The sequence below is a fragment of the Vulpes lagopus genome, chromosome 22 (genome assembly GCF_018345385.1).
Source record: "Vulpes lagopus strain Blue_001 chromosome 22, ASM1834538v1, whole genome shotgun sequence".
Taxonomy (NCBI): domain Eukaryota; kingdom Metazoa; phylum Chordata; class Mammalia; order Carnivora; family Canidae; genus Vulpes; species Vulpes lagopus.
This window is the reverse complement of record NC_054845.1, coordinates 12,499,375-12,520,647: the sequence shown is the minus strand read 5'-3', so window position 1 is coordinate 12,520,647 and position 21,273 is coordinate 12,499,375. Positions and strand designations below refer to the sequence as shown.

The 21,273-nt window shown below is 38.8% G+C and overlaps 1 protein-coding gene and 1 long non-coding RNA gene across 13 annotated transcripts in view; one reads left to right on the top strand and one right to left on the bottom strand.

Moving 5' to 3' along the window:
- The window catches only part of CD28 (CD28 molecule), a 77,166-nt gene extending 56,264 nt beyond the window's left edge, over positions 1 to 20,902 (bottom strand). Inside the window, exons 1-5 of one of the 12 annotated variants that reach the window (XR_005985070.1) lie at positions 20,752 to 20,902; positions 20,550 to 20,640; positions 19,857 to 19,942; positions 18,680 to 18,758; positions 7,288 to 7,679 (exon numbers count right to left, since the gene is read on the bottom strand). The gene's annotated coding sequence lies outside the window, so the exon portion shown is untranslated. Of the gene's footprint in view, positions 1 to 7,287; positions 7,680 to 9,449; positions 11,695 to 15,851; positions 16,132 to 18,679; positions 18,759 to 19,856; positions 19,943 to 20,549; positions 20,641 to 20,751 lie in introns of those variants that run through there. The other 11 variants (XR_005985072.1, XR_005985066.1, XR_005985074.1 and 8 more) reach the window with 11 other exon arrangements.
- LOC121480716 lies at positions 14,288 to 16,186 on the top strand. Its single transcript, XR_005985078.1, has 2 exons — positions 14,288 to 15,571; positions 15,916 to 16,186. It is a non-coding gene; the product is annotated as an uncharacterized LOC121480716 (long non-coding RNA).
- Positions 20,903 to 21,273: the final 371 nt, after the last annotated feature.

Sequence of the window (21,273 nt, the reverse complement as noted above, 5' to 3'; positions counted from 1 at the left end):
TATAATATTGAGTCATTATATTGTACAACTAAAACTAATACAATGCTGTGCATTAATTATACTTTAATTTAAAAAGAAGATGAAAAATCCTAAAAGGAGTCTGAAAAGGAGAATTAATATAAGAATAAAGAAAACTGTTGTGCTTTGTAAGAAACCAGAGAAGAAACTACTTTAAGAAAATCAGTGGTCGGGGGCACCTGGGTGGCTCAGTCAGTTAAGCATCCACCTTCAGCTCAGGTCATGATCTCAGGGTCCTGGGATTGAGTCCCACATTAGGCTCCCTGCTCAGTAGGGAATTTACTTCTCCCTCTATCCTTCCCCCTTACTCATGATCTCTCTCTCTCTCTCTTTCTCCCTCTCTCTCAAACAAGTAAAACCTTTTTAAAAAGAAAAAAAAAGAAATTGGTACACCAATCAAATGCTCCTTCCATGGCTCAGTGGTTGAGCGTCTACCTTAGGCTCAGGGGTAATCCTGGAGACCCGGGATCCAGTCCCACATCGGGCTCCCTATATGGAGCCTACTTCTCCCTCTGCCTGTGTCTCTGCCTCTCTCTCTCTATGTGTGTCATGAATAAATAAATAAAATCTTAAAAAAAATAAATTTGGAAAGAATAGATAAACAAGATATAGGTATTCATCTGAGGGAATATTTTACAACAATGGGAACAAACTATGACCACACTCAACAACGTGGAGGAATCTCACAAAAATGAAGTTGAGAGAAAGAAACCAAACATAGGAGTCCATATAAAGTTCAACAAAACTAACCAAGGATGATACAAGTTAAGATAATGATTACTTTTCAGAGGGTTAATAACTAAGAGAAAAAGGCACAAGTGGGACTACTGGGATACTAGTAGTATTCTATTTCTTGATCTAGGTGGTTGTGATATCAGTTACATTCCATTTGTGAAAATGTATCAAGTTGTAAAGTTATCATTTCTACACTTTTCTCTATATATGTAAATATGAGTATATAAATTATATATATTATTCATACATTATATATAAAATTAAGATTTTGTGACCATAATAATGACTAGTTGGAGGAAATAAAAAGAAAGTTGAACTAAGGGATGCCTGGGTGATGCGGTGGTTGAGCCTCTGCCTTCGGCTCAGGTCATGATCCGGGGTCCTGGGATGGAGTCCCACATTGGGCTCCTTGCAGGGAATCTGCTTCTCCCTCTGCCTTTGTCTCTGCCTCCCTCACTGTGTCTCTCATGAATAAATAAGTAAAGTATTTTTAAAAAAAGAAAGAAAGAAAGTTGAACTAAGATCCTATGCACTAATAACCTGAAATATGAGATGAGATTGTCATAGTTCAAATATGCTAGAGTCCTTATATTATTCTTAGGGAAAATAGAAATATTTATTGTTAAATCTTGTTAGGTATATATGTTAAAAATGTAAAAATAACCACTAAAAATGAGAAATATATAAACTTTTAGCATAAATTGAGGGAGAAACATTTATAAAGAAAAATTAATTTATGCCAAAAAATTGGAAAAAAAAGAAAAAGCATTATAAAATCTCCCACAAAGGTGATATAAATATGCCCAAATAAGTCAGTAATCACAATAAATATAAACAAGCTAAACTCACCAACTTAAAAATAGGCATTTTCAGATTGGATTAAAAACGAAACAAAATGCAGCTACAAATATCTTACAAGAAACACACCTAAACCTAGTAACATGTATTTATTTTTTTATTTTTATTTAAATTCAATTAGCCAACATATAGTACATCATTTGTTTCAGATGTACTGTTCAATAATTCATCAGTTGTGTATAACACCCAGTGCTCTTACATCATGTGCCCTCCATAATGCCCATCACCCAATTACCCCATCCCCCCACACATCTCCCCACCAGGAACCCTCAGTTTGTTTCCTAGAGTTAAGAGTCTCTCATGGCTTTTCTCCCTTCCTGATATGTTTAAACTAAAATAATAAAGATGTCTAGTCTGAGGTTGAATTGACCTAGAGTTTAGGATTTGTTGGGTGAGTACAATAGAAGGACAAAGGGTCAGAGAGGTAAAATAAAATGGTGAGAGTGGTCAGAGTGATAGGCTAGCTACATAATCTAGGTTGGCTCATAAGAAAATGATGGCAGAAGACTACTGATAGGGAGAAAACATAACAAATGTGACAGAAATATAACAGGAAAGAAAATCTTCAAAAAACCATAGTCTAATGGGATCCTAAAACAAGTATAATGGCGCTAAGAACAAAGGAACAAGTTTGGTTTCCATCAAATTTAAATTTAGATCTAACCAGGCCATCCGCTCATGTTTTAACTTTGCCCAACTTTCTTATTTAAATAATCCTCAGGGCTCTGCAAGACATAAAGAATTAATTCATAGCTATGTCCTTCAAAGTTGAAATGTGTTTCAAGAAGTTATCAATCTTTAAACTATAGTCAGCCTTGAATTCTGTTTCAGAGTTGCCAAGATGGGTCTGCAGGAAAACCAGTCCTCTGGTCAACAATCAAAATTTCATTGACTATCATGGCAGTTGGGACACAGAAATCTGAAAATTATCTAAGCAACCACTGATCTTTCATGTAACAAATGAAACACACATTAGTTTGTTAATAATCACTTTTTTTCCCCTGAGTCATATACCACTAATTTGAGGGAAAACAACCCTTTCAATGTTTACAAGACACAGTAGGTGGAAACATTAGTTCTAGATTCAGCTTAGTAAGTATATAGCTATAAACCCCTTAATAGACCTCTATCTACTGAAATTCTTTTAATTTTTAAGGTCTTGGCCAGTATGCCACATCCTCTTTAACCTTTCTCCACCTTCCTCAAGCAGAATGTATCATTGTTTCTTGTGCATTCCCTCTTCGCATTGGTAGTATGGTTAATATATCAGTTATTCTATTCCGCTTATGATTATTTTCATAAGTCCTTATCTTTGTTAAGATTATAAACATTTTGAGGAAAGAACAACTCTTGAACTCTCTCCCAGAATATAGTACTCAATCTTGTAAAAAAAAAAAAAAAAAAAAAAAAAAAGAGGACAATAAATGTTGAATGCAGACAGTTGGTCCATTTTGGGGATAAGGAAGAATGATTTTGTTCCATGAGCATTTTATTTCTCTCCATTAAACTAAGGAGGTTGCACGCTGGCATGGGAGGATGACTAGTCTTCCAGATTGTACAATAATAGCTCTTTACTCAAAAGAGCTGGAATACCAACAAATATAGGACGAGTCAGTTCAGTATATTTTGACACTGCATCTCTCTAATTTTTGCTTAGAGGCAAGTTTGACCACTTTCTCCTCTTTTCTAATAATTTGCTATGAGTAAATACTTAAGGAGTCTTATAACCCATTCCTGTCCTCAAAATGTACTAACTGTCCCATTAATCCATGGAGCGAGTCCATTGTCCTAATGTACTTATTTCTGAAGGCAACGTCTATTGCAACTTGGGCAAGTGTTCACGATGCCTAATGAGATTGGATCTCAGTACAATCAGGGGTCCCAGGTTAGAAGTAGATTGTTATACTTTAGCTATAGCAGGCTTTAGGCTTTAGATCGAAGCCATAGGGACTTGTTAGTGCTAATTATTGTTTAAAATAATACAAATGTGTTTAGACACCAGAACTAAAATCTAAGCGTCAGAATCTAAGTCTTAAAGTCTCCAATTCCTAATTTCTATAGCATGGTGAAGTAATTTGCTTGCCAAATAAAACAATCTTCTGTTTTCTAAATCAACGGTTCTCAAAGAATGAAGTTCCCAAATTAGCAGCATTAACATCAGCTGGGGGCTGGTTAGAAATGCAAATTATCAGGCACCACCCAAGACCTACTGAAGCAGAAGCTCTGAGGGTAGGGCCCACCTTTCATGTTTTAACAAGCCCTCCAGGAGATTCTGGCACATAATAAAGTTTGAGAACAATTGCTCAAAATTAGAACAAAGCGTAGTCTGTAGACCCATGCAACAGCATCCCCTGGGAGCTTGTTAGAAATGCAGAATCTCAGGCCTCAACCCAGACCTACTGAATCAAAGATTCCATTTTAACAAGATCCCCAAGTGATTTGTAAATTCATCAAAGCTTGAGAAGTATGACCAAAGATGAAATTGAGAAAATTAATAATCTCAAAAAAATAAATACAACACTATGGAATTTATAATGTACTTTTCCTCGGTTAATGATACCACATTGTAATAATTCCTCATTTTTATTTTATTTGCTTATTGTTTATTATCTGAGTACCTCATTTTTTTCATTGTGCCTTCTTTTTGAAAAAAAAAGATTTATTTGAGAGAGAGAGTGCATGCATGTGCGTGTGGGGGGAGGGGCAGAGGGAGAGAATCTTTGAGCAGACTCCCCACTGCGTGTGGAGCCCACCGCAGGGCTAGATCTTAAGACCCATGAAATCATTACCTAAGCCAAAATCAAGAGTCAGACACTTAACCAACTGAGCCACCCAGGTGTCCTTTATTGTGCCTTTTAATTGAATCCTCTCAGTAACCTTGTGGACCAGTGTATGAACCAGACAAATGCCATTTTGGACAGATCCACTAAAGTGACCACTCTGTGACCTGAAGTCTTCTTGAGCATAGCTATCCACTGTCCCAAACTCTTTTGTTTTGTTTAACCACACCCTTAAGTACACCCTTGGAGCATAACATCTTTGGTCAGCTCTGGAGATATGACTATGATCTTCAAACATTCCCTCCAGGGTGGTCTCCTGGCACGTACTTCCCAGCCTTTAGGGTACAAAAGCAGGTTTTACAGGAAGTGGGGTGTGGAGATCTACTTATCTTGCAGCCACCCAAGACAGAACTCTGTCTGCAAGTCCCTTTAACAAACCATTTCTCATCAAGCTGGATTTGCCCTTTTTCTTTCCTCTCATGAGGCTCCTCTAGCCTTTGGAGGTCGTTTTGCTTAAACCTTTCTTTCAAAGAACAACTAAACATTGTTGTGATTGTTCTCTTACATATGAGATACAAGGAGACTGGATAATTGGTCTGATATCAGAAAGCCAGCTTGCAGAAGAGTCAGGATTTACATGCAGATAGTTTGATTCTGAAATCTAGGCTGTTAGCCACCACCTGTAGCTATTCTTCTTGTAACTCCAGTAGAGTTTGGTGTTGAATTTGTTTGTTTGTTTTACTACATTACATTGCCTCTCTAAAGGCATTTTCATTCATAAGTAACCAATTAAGCTCTTTACTAAAACTAGAAATAACATATATCCATTTTGATTGCATAAACATTTATTGAAGTCTATTATATAACAAACCCTGCCTTGGTGGGGCTTAAAGCAGTAGGCCAATGAAAGTGTCAGTGGGCCCTCTTGCTAAACTATAGGCCAAAACAGTTAAAATCAGAAATAGACAAGACCACTTAACTCATGCTCTAACTGAAACCCATTGTTCTTATTTCTTATCACACTTTGAGGCATTGGTGAAGACCTTTTGCAATGACCAGGAATACTCCAATCACCAGGCCAGAAAAGCCCTGATAGCAATGGAATGCCTAGACCACATTCCCTTCTCTGCCCTTGATCACATGCTGAACACATCCCAACCCCCACCTATGATCACATGCTCTCTCTGCCTGCTGTCTTGCACATAACCACCCCCTCTCATCCAAACCACTCTCTATAAAAACTATAGGTGTCCATCTTGCAAAAGAGAGGTGGGTTGTGAAGGCTGAGCCTGCCACCTCTCCTGGCTGCAACACCCCAAATAAATTTCTCACTTTCTTTTGCCAAGCCCTTAGGTCTTGAGTTGTTAACTTCTCTTTCAATGAGTTCATCCAAGTTTATTCAGGAACAATGTTGGCAAATCCAGCCAGCGATTATGCTTTTGATTTGTCCAGCTCTCTTGGGATTCCTTGGGACAGAGCAGTCAGCCACAGCAGAGCCCCAGCACTCCCCCATTCATTTCTAGAGCTAGAGGCTATGATAGATTGATTGGTAACATAAGTGTTCAAAAAGAGTTGGCTGAACCAAAGAATCCGTGAATGACTTTACTATAATATGCTAATGATACAGGAACAGAGATGAGGTGCCTGTACACAGCATGGGACCTGAGACACTTCCTGTAAATGATGTATGCTAAGCTGAACCCATACACAGAGGAAGGATCAACCAAGAATGAAAGAAAGGAGATTCCAGGCATGCTAAAGAACTTGCACTTTATCTGAGGATGATGGAAAATGACTAAGGAATTTAAGCAGGCGATATGAACTCAGATAGACACATGTGAATGCATATATTCACAAACAGTTATATACAATATATTTAAAATATCAAGAATCTTTAATTCCCCAAAAAGCCATCGGAACTTCAGGTATAAAACTAAACCATCAGACTTTAGATTATTAGCAAACATATCCCATCAGAGGATAGGATTGTATGGTTTCCCACTGTCTTACCTCCCTATACATGGAAATGGAAAGAAAGGGATTAGTGCCCTTAGCTGCTTGATGAGTGAGAAGGGCCAAAAAGAGCTGGAAGAAATGGAGACTTTGCCTGGGAACCATCAAAGAAAAAAATGGGAAGCCCTCCTTTAGTTCCAGTGTCAGCTCTTAGAAGTTATAAAAAATGGAGGAGAGCTAAATTTGAGTGACATACCAATTTTCTCTTTGATACTTAGTGACACCCTACTAAGATGTCTGTCCCTAAGAATCCCCCAGAAAGTGGAATTCTTCGCTTTTTAAGCTTCATTTACACTATTTTTTAAAAATCAGATTTCTTAGAACTTTCATGAAGAATTATAGACACCCTAGGGGCACCTGGGTGGCTCAGTCGGTTAAGGGTCCAACTTTTGGTTTTGGCTCAAGTCATGATCTTACAGTTGTGAGCTGGAGCTCTGCATTGAGCTATGTACTCAGTGCAGAGTCTGCTGGAGATTCTCTTCCTCTCCCACTGCTCCACCCCCTGCTCTCTCTCCTTCTCTCTCAAATAAATAAATAAATTTTTTTAAAAAAGGAATAGTTTCTGGGACACCTGAGTGGCTTAGTGGTTGAGCATCTGCCTTTGGCTCAGGGCATGATCAGGGATCCTGAGATGGAGTCCTGCATCAGGCTCTCTGCAGGGAGCCTATTTCTCTCTCTGCCTATGTCTCTGCCTCTCTCTCTCTCTCTCTCTCTCTCTCTGTGTGTGTGTGTGTGTGTGTGTGTGTGTGTGTGTGTCTCATGAATAAATAAATAAACTCTTTTAAAAAAAAGGAATAATTTCTATATCTTGGTATCTCTAAACAACAATGACAAAAAAAACCCTCTCATCTTCCTTTTTCTCATATTTTTGCTTACATTTTGCTTTATCTCCAAAGAATTCAAAATTTATTAAGTAGATTAAATAACAAGCATTTAGGGAAACAGGGTTGCTTGTATCATCTGTTTTGTGCATCAAGATTTTTCTTCATCAGAAAAACAAATTTTCTTATGCTCTTTATTAGGGCTCCAGTACTAAAGGTGTTTCCCTTGAGGTGTTCATAAAGCACAGAAAGTTCAGATGAAAAATGCTTTCATTCTCAGTTGCCCAAACCAAAGTTCAGACTTGTAAGCTTCTTCTTCAACATAGAGTGTGTTGGAATCTGAACTGGGACATGCAGCCAAGCAACCCACAGTCAAAAGTGCAGGGACAGCCTTTCTTCCTTATCCAGATACCACCATGAACCAGGAATCCACAAAAGACACATGCCCTTTCCCCTGACAAAAAAAGAGAGAGATGACCTAAGAGATCAGGGTTGAGCAGAGATCAAAGCAGCCCTCGTTTTGAGTAGCCCAGCAACTCCCCAGCTGTTCCTCACAGAACATCATCAGCCTCTTTGTGAGGGCACAAGGGAAAGAGGTGAAGTGTGGGGCAGAGGATGGATAGTTCACTTCTTGCAAATGACATGAAAACCACTGGACAGAATGTCTATCCACCTATAACAACCTTGTTTGCCCTTAGTCTTTTTTTCATCCATAACTTGACAACCTCAGTGAAAAAAAAATAAGTCACCCAAATATTTTAATAAAAGATAGAGCAAAAAAAAATAAATAAAAAAAAAATAAAAGATAGAGCAGACTTATAGTATTGGAACTACCTTAAACCAAATCAACATAGCAACTAGAAACCCCACTTCATCTCCTCCTTATAAAAAGACTTCATGGGATCCCTGGGTGGCGCAGCGGTTTGGCGCCTGCCTTTGGCCCAGGGCGCGATCCTGGAGACCCGGGATCGAATCCCACATCAGGCTCCCGGTGCATGGAGCCTGCTTCTCCCTCTGCCTGTGTCTCTGCGTGTCTCTCTCTCTCTCTGTGACTATCATAAATAAATAAAAATTTAAAAAAAAAAAAAAAGACTTCATTCAAAGATCAATTCTTGAAAGTGGTTTTTATCATTAAGCATTAATCACATTGGAGGGAATTTTCCTGAATGAATGTAAACTATCTATAAATTTCTACTACTTCAAATTTCTACTACTTCAATACAAATACAAATATATACCTACTACAGGTTTAATTATACTAGTTATATACACAGTTAAGGGTCTATTTTTGAAACTAGCTCTAAAAAAGAAAGTACTTTTCTATTTTACAAAATACTAAATCCAAATGAGAGAATGACCCACCTAAAGAGTAGTTAACAATTGTGTCTATATTATACCAAAATTACTATTCATTCCCAATGTCCCAAATTTTGGAGACATAAGCAAAGCTAATTATTATGAATAAATTAGCATTTGATAAATATCATCTGCTTGGCTTCCTACCCTTTAAAAAAAAACCCACATATTTTTGTTTATCCCTTAACAGTTTGATATTTCTTTGTTATATGTAAAAAAATAGTGGGCTGTTGATGAGACTAATACACTCACATTTAGTTTTTTAAATATTTTTAACCTCTAAGACAAGTTTAAAAATGATCATTGCCGTACATGTCAAGTGGCTGATCAGCTATGATATTTTGTCTTTGAGTGTGGTCCAAATATGGACTGTGTGAAGCCATGGTTATGCCCCATAATGGTGAAGGATAAATATTTCCTCTGCTGTATTCTATAGTGGAAAAAGAAGTGCAGTCCCCCCTATTTAAAGGCAAACCTCTCCTTTATGCATTATCAAGTCTACGTTTTTTTGTTTGTTTTTTGTTTGTTTTGGGGTAGAATTTAGTGATCCATCAGTTGCATATAACACCAGTGCGCATTATATAAAATGCCCTCCTATTGTCCTTCACCCAGTTACCCCATGCCTCCCACCCACTTCCCTTCCAGCAACCCTCAGTCTTTTTCATATCGTTGAGTCTCTTATAGTTTGCCTCTTTCTGTTTTTTCTTATTTTATTTTTCCTTCCCTTCCCCTACATTCATCTGTTTTGTTTCTTAAATTCCACACGTGAATGAAATCATATGGTATTTGTCTTTCTCTGACTGACTTATATCACTTAGCATAATACACTCTAGTTCCATCCACATCATTGCAAATAGCAAGATTTCATTCTTTCTGATAATATTCATACATATATTCCCATATTTTGGCAATTGCAGACATTGCTGCTATAAACATTGGCTTCTGGGAGCTTTAGAGCCATCTCTTATTCCAGCTCCACCCCCACCCCACCCATGTACCTATACAAATGTCCAAATCATATGAATGTCTTTTTCCAATGCTCAACTACTATTTCATCTTTTTCCTCCCCTTATCAATTTTTTTGGAATCTACACTCTCTGTCTCCACTTTCTCGTTTATCCCAACTCAATCCTTACAATTTGACTTCAAAATCCACAACCATAAACCAAAACATTCTTTTCTTAAAGACACCAACGTGATCAAATCCACTATCTCCTTCTCAGTCCTCTTTCCCATTAACTTTTCTTCCTATCTGAAACTGGTACTTCATTCCATTCTTAGGCTCCTCTTTTGCACTGTCCACCAGCTACTCTATCTGAATCTACTTTCTACTATACATGTTTCTTTTATGTGCCCCATTTTCTCCTATTGTCCTCTAAATAAAGGCATTCTGCATGGATCAGCCCTTAAACTTATCTCCCTGGGCTTCATTCCTACAACGATCCTTTCTGGACAGAAGATCCTCAAATGTGCCAGTTCTTAGCTCAGCTCCAAGTCCAGGTTTCTCTCTTCTTCCTAGATATCTTAACCTATATGCATTTTAAACCCAGTATGTCCAAACTGGTTTCAAAGTTCCTATTAAGCTTGTTCTTTTTTCCCCAGATACTAGGAGAGAAATCTAAGAGTAGTTTTTGGTTATCTCCCCTTTCCCAACTCCCACATTTAATTACTATTTTACATATTCTTACACATTCCCAGTCTTACGCATTGTCTTTTGTCTGAATTGTTCCAAATGCCACTTGTAGATAGTTCCACATATCCAGTCTCTTTCTCTTCTGACCCCTAAAATATCCTATACACTGTTTCCAAACTAACCCATTAAAGGATGGTTCTTATGGTGCCATTATTCTGCAAAATGAAGCCAAATGTCTTAACATGCTGTTCAAATCCCCACAAAATGCCCCTGCCTTTATTTTATTTTATATTTTTATTTATTAATGAGACGAGAGAGAGAGAGAGAGGCAGAGACACAGGCAGAGGGAGAAGCTGGCTCCATGCAGGGAGCCCGATGTGGGACTCGATCCCGGGTCTCCAGGATCAGGCCCTGGACTGATCGCAGCGCTAAACCACTGAGCCACCTGGGCTGCCTCTGCCCCTGCCTTTATTACAATACACCTACTCATGAATCTTCTACTACCATAGTACTGGATACTTCAACCGCTAGTGTAACACTTTGCCATTGTTCATGGCTACTATTTCGGCTTGAAATGTTCATTAACTCCCAAACCCTTTCCACCTATTAAATCTAAAGAATATTTCAATTTCTACCTCTTCCATGAAGCCTTCCCTGTTCTCTTAGAATTTTCCTTTCTTTGTGAGATTTAGAACTCTATTCCAATAAGGTAAATAAATGTCTTTCATAAGCTTACAAGTGTGTGTAGAGATTCTGTTTTATGCCAAACACTACATTCAGGATACACAGAATAGCCAGTCTCTGACTTTAGGAAGCCTCTGCTCATAGAGGAGAGAGAACACTTAGTATACTAAATTGTAATCATAAGCATGCCTTTCTGTACTAGAGATGCCCATGCAGGCACAGAGAAGGAACACTTAACCCAGCATGGGGCATCAGCATGGCTTTTCAAAGAAGCAACACCTGACCTTGATAGAAGGATAGTTGTCCGGGCAAAGATGGGCATGAAGTGCATTTCTGAAATGAAAATAGCATATAGAAATTCATGAGTGACCATGTCCCATTTCAAGAACTTCAGTTAAATCAGTTGTCTGGAATTTAAAGTGCACTGGAATGGTGGGTCACGAAGCTAAAGACGTGGGCAAGACCACATTGCAAAGAACCCTGAGTGCCTGAATCAGTTGTCCATCACCACAATGGTACTGCATAACAAATCATCCTCAAACTCTGTGGCTTAAAACAATAGACATTTATATTTGCCCATAAGTCTATGGGTCAGCAGATGGCTTTCCTAGTCTCGACTTGAGTCACTTATATGTCTGTAATCAAAAGTACGCATTGAGGAAGCACTTCAGCTGCTCTTCGCTGAGCATTCTCACTGGGCTCGCCATCAGCTGGTTTAATATGGCATCGGTTCTTCTCCACATTTCTCATACATCTCAAGTAGGTTAGCCTGGGCATGTCCTCATGACAAGGCAGACTTGAAAAAGAAAATACACCCTATCAGGCAAGACAGCAAGAAGAAACACACATGCTTTTCAAGTCATTGCTTGCCGTTGTGTTCATGCATGGATGAGCCCAGAGTCAGAATAGAAGCTTGTCTCGGGTTCTTTGCCTTCCATGTTCCCAGCCTGGAATATGGTTGTCATAGATACCTACATGGCTCCTCAATCCTCTGTTCAAATGTCACCTTATCCGAACAACTTCCCCTAAATACTCATTATGAATTAGCACTCATGATTGCCTTCGTACCCTATCATTCTCTATTCCTGTCTATCTGAACTGTTATATATTTATTTGAACACTTCTTTATGATTTGCCCCTCCCACTAAAATTTAGGATCAGTACAGCAGGAACTTAGCTGTCTTGTTCACTGTTTTATTATCACTAGAGCCTAGAATGTAGACTTGGTACATGGTAGGCTATCAACAAATATTTAAATCAGGTAGCTTTGCCCTAGCCACATTGCATATAAACGTTAAGCACAGGCTAACTCTGAATGAAATTCGTTGGGTTTTATTCATCCTTTCTCTTTCAGGTCCATTTCTCAAAACTACTCAGGATTTAATTTGGCTATGATACTAAGAAAGTTGAGGAAAGGGATCCCTGGATGGCTCACTGGTTGAGTGTCTGCCTTCAGCCCAGGGCGTGATCCTGGAGACCCAGAATCAAGTCCCATGTCAGGCTCCCTGCATGGAGCTTGCTTCTCCCTCTGCCTGTGTCTCTGCCTCTGTGTGTGTGTGTGTGTCTCTCATGAATAAATAATCTTAAGAAAAAAAAGGTTGAGGAAAATGAATTCTGCAGTATTTAAAAGGTATCAACTTTAGACATTTGCTTTAAAAAAAAGTGGGGGGGAGGAGTCTTCCAGCCAAATTCCTAAATTAATGTGCATAACAATAAAATAAGCTCGCCTAATCTCCCTCAAATCACTTGAGTAGTTCTGAACAGGGAGTGATGACACCACAAGCTTCTATAAATGCATGGCGGGCACTTGCCAACCTGATCTTTTAATACCGAGCAAGTGCCAACTTCTAAGTATATATATATGTTAATGCTGTTTTCCAACATATCCACCTCTAAATCATCAAATTAAAGAATCCATTGAAACTCTTGACTCATTATCCAGGCTTCACCAAGCATTGTCCACCCTCAAGGAGAAGGCCACGAGTCTGCTTTTATTTTTCTTTTAAGAGTTTATTTATTTATTCATGAGAGACACACAGAGAGAGGCAGAGACACAGGCAGAGGGAGAAGCAGGCTCCATGTAGGGAGCCCGACGTGGGACTTGATCCCGGGACTCCAGGATCATGCCCTGGGCTGAAGGCGGCACTAAACCACTGAGCCTCCGGAGCTGCTCAGGGCTGCTTTCAATGCCTATGCAGGGCCACCTGGACAAGCACCCTCACATGCATTTCTGTTTTTTTTCACTCTGCCCTTTCTTTTATCATGATTTACTTTTCAGGTGTATCCAGCAGTATCTTTTAAACAGTATGCTAAGGACACTCCAGCATTTGATCATTTTACCAAATTTTGTAAAATGTATCTTTGCTGCAACTGAGTATATATACTGTTACTGAGGTCCGTTGGGATTCATCTGGCCAAGAGTAAAATATGCGGCATCATGGCAGATCAACAACAAAGATAGATTGTTCGGTTTCCTGAAACATGTAAACACTTTGTTCCATGAACATGAAAGGCATAATAGTAAGGGCAGCACATGGCCAAACTGGCCATTCCCCAAACACAGACATAGTGTGGAAAGACAGGCACATAAGTGGTGCTCTTGGTGGAGTTACTTTTGTGGACACCTAGAAATATTGTTCTCTCACCATGGAGATGGTGGTGTAGTTGGTTCTTTGAAGCCCTTCATTTGTGTAGCCAGTAATTCTAGCAGCTGAAAGCATAACACAGAAGATTGAGAACCTCCAATATTACCAGGGGCTTTATACTTGTACGGACAACCCAGGGAATACCTGCAGATTTTGGATATCTGTACGGTTATCTGCATATACTCCCTCACACAGAATATGGAACAAGGGGGCAGCTTAATTTAAGGATGACGCTGCATCCCAGAGGCAATTTTCAGAAATGAGTAGTCAAAGTAAATTAGACCAACCCTAAATCTGATGTCTCTAACAGAGGACATTACATAATCTCAGAAGTTCTCCTTACTCTAATTTGTGCTTTGAGATGTAACTATCCCTCAGGGTGCCCAAAATAGGAGACTATGAGAATCAGAGCACGTAAAATTCCCCAAACTCTTCCTCCTCCTTCTGCTTCACCATCTTTCAACTAAATTATATTGGTAGCCGTGTTCCCTCCTGAAGGGTTGTGTCTGAACCAGACACGATGCTGGGGCCTTTTTGGAGATGCTTTTGCTTTAATAAATTTTGTAAGAGAAATACACGTGAGAGCTTCCCATCTCTGTCAATCATATAAATTTAAAATTAGGGCAGCCCTGATGGCCCAGCAGTTTGGCGCCGCCTTCAGCCTGGGGTGTGATGCTGGAGACCGGGGATCAAGTCCCTGAGTGGAGCCTACTTCTCCCTCTGCCTGTGTCTCTGCCTCTCTCTCTCTCTTTGTGTCTGTCATGAATAAATAAATAAAATATTTAAAATAAATAAATAAATAAATTTAAAATTATAGCACTTGTGAGGATCAGAGGTGATGGGGAGGGAAGAAAGAGGGGGGAGGAGGCAATCATGAATCGTTCCCTGCAGCTGGCATTGCTCAGCAACAACTGTTCATGCAAAACAAAAGATCACTTCAGAAAACCAGAGATAGACAGAGGCCAACAGAAAGAGATCATTATAATCATATTTTAGAGATCAAACAGCTTGAATTACATTTGCTGGAGCCTATTTAAGTTTCCTCATTGTTTGTATAAACATGACAATTTAACATAACTTCCTACACTATGTTAATATAATGACAAGCGTATATAATAGTATCTCCAGGCATCTAGCATCTGGCAGGTTTCTTATCTTCCACCCTGTTGTGGATAAAAGATAAAAGATGTTCTAACACAGGGAGGCAGTATAGCACAGTGGTTAAGAACACAGCCTTGGCATCACAGCAGGATAGAGTCCCAGCTTTGCCTCTTACTGTTGCGTGACCTTGGGCAAGTTTCTTTACACTCTCCTAAGGCTGTTTCCTCAACTGCTAAATGAAGGTTGACATTTACCTGCTTTGTGGTTATTGTAAGAATTAATAGAGATAATGTACATAAAACATTGAGCACAGGGGAGCCTGGGTGACTCAGTCAGTGAAAGGTCTACTTTCAACTCAGATCATGAACCTAACCCCTGGGATGGAGCTCAGGGCTCCACGCATCGTTTGTCCGGCTCCCTGCTCAGTGGGGAGCCTGCTTCTCCCTCTCTTCCCTGCTCGTGCTCTCTCTCACTCTCTCTCAAATAAATAAAATCTTAAAAGAAAAAAAAATAAAAGCATTGAGCACAGTGCCTGGGCCATACAGAGCACTTAGGAAATGTTTGCATTTATAATCAATAAATGGATGAGTAAACAAATACTTTGTTTTTCCTGTTAGACTGCCCACAGTCTATCCTTATCCCACCGCCAGTCTAAGCAAAAAGGAGAGAAGTCTTGGGAAGTACTTGCAGTATGCTTGCCATGTCAGATTGCTAAGGGAGACTGAGACAACTCTAATTGGCTAGACCCAATGTTGCTATTGGATCAAAGACCTGCTACACAGCCTTGCTCCCTACGGAGGATTCGTCCTCTCACCCCCTCTCCCATGTCCCCAGCTGCACTGCAGGACTCCGGTCACACCACCATGCCTGTCCACGTGGGAAGGAAGCAGCCACCATGCCTGTCCACGTGGGAAGGAAGTATTACTTGTAAGCACTCAGGTAGTTCTCACTGGGAAGTAAGGATTACACGGCTTTTATGTGGAGACAGAGTCTCCTGGGGCCAAAGCCCACAATGACGACAAGAAACAAGCAGGGGCAGTGGGGTGGAAGCCTTCTGAAAAAAGTCTATGTCTTTCTTTTAATAGACAAAAATATGAAGTGTTGTTAGCTTTAGATCTTAGCTATTTCCCTAAGATGTTTACTTAAAGGTCTTACTTAACTTCTTCAAAACATCGAGAATGACCACATACCACATAACCAGAAAAAAGACGAGGGAACATTATTTATGTCTATGTAAACAATGAAATCAAGAAGGAATTTTACAATTACAGGTTTTCTTTGACAAAAGAACCAAAAGGCCTTCTGCCCACCAAACAGATTTTACAACTGCTTGGGCCTCAGAAGTGGGTGGTACCATCACTCAAAATGGCTTATAGACCATCTCAAAGTCTATCCACACCAGGGAAAACAAATCTGGTCACGTGCAAGATCCCGCTGCTGCTGCTGCTGCTGCTGCTGCTGCTGCTGCTGCTGCTTCTAATGAGATTCTGTTAAAATAACGTTTTTAAAATGCTTCCTAAATAAATGCAGATTGCATTAACATAAAGGTATTTGCCTGTGTCAGACATTATAGAAGTGCTAAATGACCCTGAGCCTCACTGGCCTAAAGCCAAGTGAAGCACTTCACCCTGATAGAAATTATAGTGCTGTCATTGTGTTGTAATAAGCCTTTATAATGTGAAGCATTGTGTTTCTGCTAAGTCTTGAAAAAAAAAAAAAAAAGAATCAGGGTCGGGTTTCCTTAGAGGAAGAGGAAGAAGTGTCCTTGCTTCCTTCCGTAGAAGAGGATATTTACTTGGTCTCAGGAAGTACACACTTTGCTCATCTTTTTTAAAACTCTGTCTTTCAAAGAAAGCTATCTTTTGCTCAAATTTGAATTCTGCTTAAGTGCAGAAGATGTTGCAGTCTTTTCCTCCATAGATTTTTAGAAGTGCACTTACTGATGATAACTGGCTTTATACACAGAAAATCTAAGTGGAGGGAAGCAGTATTGGAAATGTGACACACAGATGACGCTGCATTTCCCTGAGCCATCTCCAGCAGGAAGTGCAGAAACCTGAACGAAATTTAGTGAGCAGTTCACAGGGTGTTCCCACATTCTTAAGGCTCAACTGTTATGTGGAAAGTAGGTTCAGCCACCTATGCTCCAGTGTAGGAAGGCAAATCTGGTGAAAACCAATAGTGTTTCTAGGGCCAAGAAGGTGAGAGTAGGTTGTCATTTTAAAAGGTTGGTTGCTTGTTAGGAAAGAACAAAGGTCATTATAGTTCAACTTTTACATTTTCATTTTTTTGTTTTGTTTTGTTTTTTATTCACTGGAGTTGTATAAGGTGATGCTTTGGGCTAGAGACTGCCCGATGTTGTTTTTTACCCTAACAAAATACTCTTATGGTTATTAATGCCTAGCCCAATCCTATTCATTTCCTATTTCAATACTCTGAGAACTTCTTTTAGTTTTTTTTTTCTTCTTTTAGTTTTAAAAACATAAATTTTCATCACTGACATATGTTCTAGATTGATCTTATTACAAGTCTCAGACCTAATCTCCGTTAACTTGGAGCTTTTGTTGGTGTCCAATCAAGAAGCTGATGCGTCCACTGGAGTGGAAGGCAAGCAATAACCATTGACTTTTTTTTTTATCTGTACCTTTGAGGAAATAATAACAGCCATAGCTCCTTTTTATCAAGTGTGACCCTAAGCACCTTGCTAAAGGCTTTAAAACATAACCTCCTTTAATCTGTATGACACTTTTCAAAAGAGAGCCTTTTATCTCCATTTTACAGAGAAGAAAATTAGGATTCAGAGGAGTTAAGCAATTTGCCCAGTATCCCAAAGCTCATAAATCACAGCCAAGAGTTAAACTAGGCTGATTTAACATCCATTACACAATGCGACCTCCCAAGCCCTGAGTCTGTTTGCCCTGGGCAAATATTACACTTATATTTCAAAACCCGAGGAAAAAGAGGGAGGTGGAAGTTGCTAAATGGGGGGAAGCAAATGGAAAATTTTGTGGCTGTTTATTCATCCACAAAGTTTCCTGAGGTTCAGACACACTTTGTAAGATCCTTGCAGGGTGGTGGTACAGTTCCTGCCCTCAGGGAGCTAACATTTTAATTGAGAAAGCACCCAAGAATAAAAGCTAAAATCAAATAAGTGCTTCCATAGACATATACACAAAGTATTGTGTGTAAGAACACGGAAGAAGAAGGGATTTATTTTTTCCTGATGGCTTGGAAAACAGAAAGATTTGTTTTGTCTACTAATCATTAAATAGCACATGTTTTAATCTAGTCATTAGGAACATTTGACATTTGTTTGCCAAAAGTAATGAATATTAATTTTGAATATTTGAAGACTTTCAAGTCACTGAACCGAAAAATCTGCTTCTATATTCTCAAATGTTGTTGCAGCAATGGAAATTGACAAAATTTAAAAAGTAAAGTTTCTGGAAAGCAAACCGGTGACAGGGACCAGACTTCTAGGAATTTATCTACTTTCCTGATAAGTTTTTGAGTTAAAGATACATGCACAAGAATGTTCCCGCCTTGCTTATACCGATGAACTAAACAACCCAATGTCTGTCAACTGGGGACTCATTAAATTCTGATATATCCATATAATGGGCTACCATGAACCTTTACTCATTACAGGCACTATGAACCTGATACTCATTAAAGGGAAGAAAATCTCCATGACAGATGGTTAAGTTAAAAACAAAGTATACAAGTATATGGTATCATTTATATCAGTATACACACACATATGCACGCACAGAGATGGATAAAATACATAGAGAGATGTCAAGAGAAATTTTAACATTTCTTGGGTGCCAGGATGACTTCATGTTTTTAGTAATTTTCTGTATGGCTTGGATTTTTTGTCTTACCCTATCATTTTTGTAATCGGAAAAGAAAAACAAGAAAACTACTTTATTTGGGAAAAGGGGGAATATGTCTCCTAGACTTACATCTCCTAAAATGATAGATTCCAGAGACAATATTTCAAAATATATTTCTACTGATGTAGTTGTAACTCACCTTGAACAAAACCTTTTCTCTGTCACATCGTAGATTGGAATTTGCTTTGTGGACTTGTCATCATCTGAAAACCATAACCCTGTCAAAGACAGTGGACATGCGGTTGGGCTTGGCTGTCTTGTTCTTCCATGCAGAGAGGCACAAATAGCCAAAGATTCTACTTAGCATATAATGCATATTCTAACAGGGAAAGCATAGGTCTATGCCTTTTATTCATGTCCACTCTAGGAATATAACTTTGAGGGCCTAAGGTGATTCCACTGACTTGTAACCACACTTCATGCCAGGGAACCCAAGTAGCTGGAAGAAATACGCTGTATCTTCGCTCTTTTTTTTTTTTTTTTTTTTTTTTTATGATAGTCACACACACAGAGAGAGAGGCAGAGACATAGGCAGAGGGAGAAGCAGGTTCCATGCACCGGGAGCCCGATGTGGGATTCGATCCCAGGTCTCCAGGATCGCGCCCTGGACCAAAGGCAGGCGCTAAACCGCTGCGCCACCCAGGGATCCCATCCCGTCTTTTTTCTTTACTAGTGTTTCTATATTTATAAACTAAATGATTAAAAGGTGCAAAAGACATTTTCAACTTTGCATGCATTATAATACACACCTCCAAAACCAAATCAACTATGGAAGTAGGCATTACAAACTCATTTAATAAACGCTATAAAGAAATGATATCATTTACTTTAGGTTATGCAAGTTAGATTGCTATGATGAAAGTAATCAATTTACACAAAGATCCCTGGGCTGCTGTTTCCTCCTGTACAAAATTAGACCTCTTTCACGGCTAACAATCTAAGATTCTATTACTTACAAGTGTAGCAAATGTCCTCTTGGTGGTTTAAAAGTTTTATGGTTCTCAATAGATAACATTTCAGAATAGAGTTTATTGCAATTATGGGAGTGAGCTGATTATATGAGGAGTATGTGTTCGTGCTGCATTCCGTCATTACTAAAAGAGCACAATTATCAATCTCTCGAATATGGTTAAGTGGATTTGACATCAACAACTTCATGCCAAGTGCTGACACATAATAAAAACATATATAACTCAGTAATGAGAAGTGGAAGAAAATTATCAAGAGGAGGAGAATGAAGAGAAAAAAGTATAAGGTAACCCTCTCCGGTCCCTTCCCTCTTTGGGAGCTTTGTACAATCATTCAATAAACTTTACTGTCAAAACTTTGCTTTGCTGCCCACCACTCTTTGTCTGGTCTACCTCTTCATTCTTTGAAGCAGTGTGATTGAGAACCAGGAGCACTAAAAGAAAAGAAAAAAGAGAGAGTTTTTAATAATGAAAATTATAGAAAAGGGAAAATTTTTAAAGTCTAATGAATTAAACTGAGAGGACGTAGCCAGAAAAGAGAGAACTAGTCTCTATAACCAAAATTATTACATGGAAGTTTACACAGTTTATGCTTTTAAATGAGTTTTCTGGGGCACCTGAGTGGCTCAGTCAGTTAAATGACTGCCTTCAGCCCAGGTCATGATCCCAGGGTCCTGGGATGGGGCCCCACATCTGGCCCCTGCTCAGTGGGGAGTCTGTGTTGCCCTCTCCTTCTACCGTTCCCCCTGCCCCTCTCTCTCTCTCTCTCTCTCTCTCTCTCATAAATAAATAAATAAAATCTTTTTTAAAAAATGAGTATTCCTAAATTGTCCCAGATCATTTTGTCATTTAAACTATTCTTATCATCTTTAAACAAATGATATATCATTCACAAGTTCCAAAACAAGGGAAATCCCTAACTCTCATACACATTTCTGAGGTTAAAAACCAAATCATTTTCTACAAAAGCATATAATTTCCAAGTTTTCCCAGGACCAAAATGAAAAGAAAGTTCTCAGACTCCCAAATAGTTTTGTTTACCCTTTCATAAATGTCACATGTTTGCATCTTTGGCAGTAGGAAATTTCTAAAAGTTTCTTCATCAGTAAATCCTCATCTCCCACATTTTCTTCTAGGACATAAAATAGAATAACTTTGTTAAATACTCTGAAAATCAAACAGAAAGGAAGTAAGTTGTTGCACCAAAGAATCAGCGGGCTGGGTCGATGGATCTGCCACTCACCCTGAGCATAAGTTTGGGCAATGCATTCAGCTTCTGAGCTCTACCTTCTTCGATTTAACAGCCTCTCCTTAGAATTGCATTCAAACCTTGAGTCCTAATGATCTTAGTTCAAATCCTGACTCTGCTACTTGCCAAGCACCTGTGAACTTGGAACTTTACTTAACCTTTTTTGAATCTGATTCCTCATCTATGAAAATAGAACATGAATACCCACTCCACAGAGTACTTGTTGATAATTAAATGAGAAATGACATAATGTGCTTAGAAAACAACAGGTGCTTTCTAAATGATGGCTCCTTTTCTTCCCAACTTTCCTTTTCTACACCCTTATCTTATTTCTTCAGAAATATAATTTAATACTTTATAATTTTGGAATACTTTATAATATTTTTAAAGAATAATGACTTTACTTTTTTAAAATTTGGCTGTGAGGTATAATTTATATACAATAAAGTATGTGAAGTCCACAAATGAGACAATTTTTATATGTATACACTCCATGTAATCACCACTCAGAGCCAG